Source organism: Adiantum capillus-veneris, chromosome 29 (assembly GCF_014529385.1).
Source record: "Adiantum capillus-veneris isolate H3 chromosome 29, ASM1452938v2, whole genome shotgun sequence".
In the NCBI taxonomy this organism is placed as follows: Eukaryota; Viridiplantae; Streptophyta; class Polypodiopsida; order Polypodiales; family Pteridaceae; genus Adiantum; species Adiantum capillus-veneris.
Genome location: NC_140959.1, coordinates 48213128 through 48218624, shown reverse-complemented (window position 1 = coordinate 48218624; position 5497 = coordinate 48213128). Strand labels below are relative to the sequence as shown.

The 5497-nt window shown below is 43.8% G+C and overlaps 1 pseudogene; it reads left to right on the top strand.

The window, feature by feature from the left end:
• Positions 1 to 815: 815 nt before the first annotated feature.
• On the top strand, positions 816 to 4065 carry LOC147419156 (uncharacterized; annotated as a pseudogene).
• The last annotated feature ends 1432 nt before the right edge of the window (positions 4066 to 5497 follow it).

Genomic DNA, 5497 nt, shown 5'->3' with positions numbered 1-5497 from the left:
TTGAAATATTACCGCGAGTATTACCGTGCAGGTTACCGCCAGTATTACTGCAATTATCTATGACAGGACATTAAGGTTACGCCGACTGTCTGCATGACCTGTTGTACCCACTACCCTCTATCTTTAATGAGTGTCAGTCATGTCAGTACAAACATTCTTGATTTTTCATATTCTTATTTAATTTTTTTTTATTTAGTGTGTGGTCGTGTGTGCAGGACGATTGGGATGACGTGGGTCCGTTTGTTGGCGCGGAACGAACTCGATGGTTGGTGGAGCGATTACCATGTCCATGTACGCGATGTAAGCATGCAATTGCACGGCTTTGACGTATATGCTTGGCTCACGTGGATGATTATGGGCTATGGGACGATCCGAGAAAACGCGCTTGAATGGAAACTAGCGATCTGAGGGTTTTGGCATCCATTGATGTCGCTCCCCATTGGAGTGTGATTGGGGGCGGAGGCGGGAGAAGGACGGAAGAGCGATTGCACTAGGAAGCAGTCATCGGAGGGGGATCACACCCGCCGTCCGATGTGGGTGGGTCCACACGAGCGCATGCGCATCCTACATCCACCACATATGGGGATCTCCTCACCACCCCGCCCCACATAGAGGTGGAGGAAGATCATTTGCACAATATGGTTGAGGATCTTCTTGCACGTGAGGCAGCAAATGAGTGTGAGCTTGAGTGTGCATGTGAAGAAGCTGCCCAAAAAACCAAAGATTCATTGTTAGAGGCAGCACACACCGCTCAATACGAGGGATGCTCCTACTCCATATTACGAGCGTCTCTTGAGATCTTGAATATTCAAGCAATGTTTGGATGGAGCAATGCAGGGGTCGATGCACTATTGAGGTACGTTTAAGTGTAATAAGTGTTAGTTGTGAGTTTTTTTCGTGGTTATATGCAATAACGAGTGTTCTTTAATTATGTCATAGGCTATTAGGCAAGATGATGCCTAAAGGCAATCATCTTCCAGAAAATCGAAGGAAGGCACGACAGGTGGTGATAGGTCTTGGGATGGACTATGATCGCATACATGCATGTGTCAATGATTGCGTGCTATTCCACAATCAACATGCAGGTCTTGATGCTTGCCCCGAGTGTGGAGAATCAAGGTACAAAGAGGGAATGCAAGGAACCACAATACCTCGCAAGGTTCTTCGTCAATTCCCCCTCATTCTCCGCATCAAGCACATGTTCAGCACCAAAGGAACAAGGGAGCTTCTTACATGGCATATGAAAAATCGCTCCACTGATGGGGTTATGAGAGTGTCGGCTGACTCGCCGGCATGGCAACACATTGAGAAGACATGACCGGAGTTTAGAGAAGAGCCTCGTCACTTGAGGCTTGGTCTGGCTAGTGATGGGGTAAACCCATTTGGGCATCGGTCTACCTCATGGAGTACTTGGCCAGTGGTTGTTGTGAACTACAACATTCCACCATGGGAGTCAACCAAGAAGGGGAACATTTTGCTCTCTCTTCTAGTCCCAGGAAAACACAAGGTGAAGAACATGGATGTATATTTAGCACCTTTGATTGAAGAGCTTCAAGAGCTATGGAACGACATAGATGTTTTTGATGTATCAAGACCACTTCGTGATTGGCACACAATGATCAAGTGCATTCTCATGTGGACCATGCATGATTAGCCCGGGCTTGGAGAGATTTCTGGTAAGCTTTTCCTTTGTGACGCTCTTTAATGTCTTTGCATTGGTCACTTATATGCGGTTATGTCTTTTGTTTTTGTAGGACTATCGACATCTGGACATAGGGCATGCCCAACTTGTGGACCCTCACTCGTGACAGAGAGACCCGCTCTACTTGGTAAGGTGATCTACCCCAATAACCATCGCTTCTTGCCGCCCACACATCCATCTTATGCTCCACCGTGCAATGGGATGGAGCCACTCCATTGGACCATGGCCGATTGGGCAAGACATTGGAACGAGCATCACAGCACATTGCCTCCTCCCAATGATCCACCTAGGGGTATGTCTAGGTACTCTATTTTCTTATCACTACCCTATTGGGCTTCATTAAAAATCCAACACCTATTGGATCCAATGCATGTGTTCAAAAATGTTGGCCAAGCTATATGGGATCACATAGTAGGCAAGAAAGATTCATTGGGGGCTAGAGAGGACATGAGGGCCATAACGAGGCTCCCTCCTTCGGCCACACCTCGCACAGGGCCTCGGGGGAAGATGGTTCTTCCAAAGTCACCTTGGATTCTATCAAGGGTGGATCAAGAGCGGATGAAACAAGTCATTGCATCCATCCGTACTCCAACAGGTTATATGCGTTCGCTCAAGGGTGCCTTCACTAAAACTAAGAAAGCAGGATCCACACAACTGTATGGGCTCAAATCCCATGATTGGCACAAGATTCTTCAGGTAATGTGTGTGTGTGTGTGTGTGTATGTGGTTTAGGGTTCTGGATACTAAAAAGTCTTTTTGTTTGTACAATAGTTTGTGCTTCCAATTAGCATTAGTGGATTTGTGGACATGAAGGTAAAGACTGCAATATTAAAGGTGAGAGAAGTTGTCAGGTATAGAACATTTGATCCTCCCTCCTAAACTTTACTTTGAAAACTAACTTTACTATGAAGATTATGAAGGGTTTTTTGGTTATAGGTTTGTGAGTTCCAAAGAAATCGAAGTTGTAGCCATTCCAACAACTCGACTTCTAGCGATTGAAGCAAGTTGTACTATTGAGGATGCATTCCCACGTTCTATCCTTGTTAGCCAAGTTCACCTATTGCTCCATCTTGTTGAGGAGATAGCCATTTGTGGTGTGGTTCACTCAAGGTGGATGTTCTTTCTTGAGAGGTTCCTAAAGACCTTGAAATACTTTGTAAGGCTACGATCACAACCAGAGGTATTCATCGATCTTAAGCGTTAAACCTTATTAGGATTGGATTGTATTCACAACGCTTTTTATTAGTTACTTTAATCACTAATGGTTTCATGTACATGTGTTCAGGCAAGCATGGCAGGGGGTTGGATTGTACAAGAGGCTTTTGTGTATGTCTCTCAATATCTTTTCACAATAGACCCATCATTGCCTCGTTTAAAGACGGAGGAAGAGGATCCAAAAAAACACGCAAACATTCCAAGTGGGAAAGGTTCTCTCTTGATTTTGGATAGGGAATTTCAATCCATAGTCAACAACCATTGTCTACTCAATGCTCCCATCATGGGCAAATGGGTGGATATGTATATGGAGGTGCGTACAACGAGAGAAAGGGAGAGGGAAGCATGGAAGAGGTCGCATGGCGGTAGGTGAGCACCTCCCTTTCCTAAAGAGCTTTCCAAATACCCTGATCTAATTCCAGTTGGGTGGATACACAATGCCATGACCAAGGCCAAGGCACAAGGAGAACAAATAAGCCCTAAAGAATGGGAGTATGCGCGAGGATGTCTACCAAGGGTAATATACTCAATGTGTTTAGTGTGTGTGTGCGAGTGTGTGTGTGTGTGTGTGGGTGTGTCACCTCTCTCTCTCTCTCTCTCTCTCTCTCTCTCTCTCTCTCTCTCTCTCTCTCTCTCTCTCTATCTTGATTGGTTTTTGCAGGCCTTCACATTCAACTCTATGTGGTCCGAAGGACGTCATTTTCGAACCCACAAGATGGATGAGCGTCGAACCACTCATGATAGTGGAGTTATGGGCAACTTTGACACGACAACACAAGAGGTGAGGGAATGTGGAACAATAGAGAGGATAATCAAAGTGGACTTCAGAACATTTCACAAATATCTCTTTGACTGCTGATAGTTTGCGGGTGAGGTTAAGAGACATGAGAATGGACTCTATATGGTAGACTCCGGGCAATTTTATCGCGGGAAGACCGACAACTTGGTGCAACCTAGTAGTTGTGAGCAGGTAAAGTCCATGTGCAACTCACTAAAACATTATATGATACATACAAAACTACATTCATGTTGGTGTTTGCTCTATGACCTACAGGTGTTTTATGTGCCTTGTATGTATCGAAGACGACTATGGTATGTTATTCCAGTCACACCACGGAGCAGATCTATCTTTGTAGATACGAACATAGAGACTTTGGCAGATCCCACCATACCATCTCAAGAAGACGCCAATGACGATGATGCAATTGAGGTCGAGGAGAACCAACCATTCCCAATAACCAACCATAGTGAGGAGGAGTACGAGGATGGAGAGGATGATGATGATTCAATAGGAGAGGCTATAGAGGATGAATCAATAGATTTATTTGTTGAATTAGCTACCATGGGGTTGGACATGGATATAAGCACTTGTAGAGATCTCTTGGAGGATGAAAATTAATAAATATCTTTTGGATTTTGACTTCTTTCTCTACTTATGTTGTACAAAAGGGCTATTTGTTTGTGAACGCAAGACAATACAATTTTTGTCATCGTTCGCTTGCCATTTCCATATGAATGCATAGTTGACATAAGATTCTGAGGTGGAAACAACATATTTTTGTTTATAGAATCTCATGGAGTACAAATGAGTAGAGTAGGAGAATCATACCAATAGATGAGGCAAGCAAAGAGATGAGAGGTACTAAAAATCCCAATGAGAATGGGATTTCTTACACTCCGTGCAAAAAGGGGGTGACAATACAATTTTGATCATCGTTCGCTTGCCATTTTCATATGAATGCATAGTTTACATAAGATTTTGAAGTGGAAACAAAATATTTATTGATATAGAATCTCATGGAGTACAAATGAGTAGAGTAGGAGAATCATACCAATAGATGAGGCAAGCAAAGAGAAGAGAGGTACTAAAAATCCCAATGAGAATGGGATTTCTTACACTCCATGCAAAAAGGGGGTACCAATTTTTGAAAAGTAACAAAATAGAATAGGATTTATAGAAAGGGAAAAGTGGGAGAGGAATGGGTCACTTGGATTCTTTTCCGGGTGCGATAATCTGGGCGTTTATTTGTGCGGTAATTGTTGCGATAAAGCTGGGGAACGCGCCACCGGGTCTGCACCATACACTCTCTCTCTTTCTTGAAGCTCTCTCTCTCCTCTTATGCGGTAATGTTGTGCGGTAACAACACCATTCTCCCATAGTGTGGTGCCTAATCTTCATCTTCGCACATAGAAAGTCTAGTAGTTTATCTCTAAAGCTTGGCCCCTTGTCCGAAAGTAGCTCCAATGGCACCCCAAACTTGCAACATATTTCATCGTACACAAATTTTTCCACATCCTTTGCAGTGATTTGTTTTACTACTATAGCTTCTGCCCATCTAGAGAGATAGTCCACTACAGTCAAAATATAGCTTTTGCCCCTGCTTGTGATAGGTAACTGGCCTATTGCATCAATCCCCCACTTTTCAAACACATAAAACGCCATAATGGTTTTTCATAGCTTTGGCTTCAACACTCTCTTCCCAAATGCTTGACACCTATTGCAAGACCTACACCAATGGTGAACATCCTTGTGCAAACTAGGCCATACATCCCCCTCTTGCAAGATCTTATGCAAGGTGA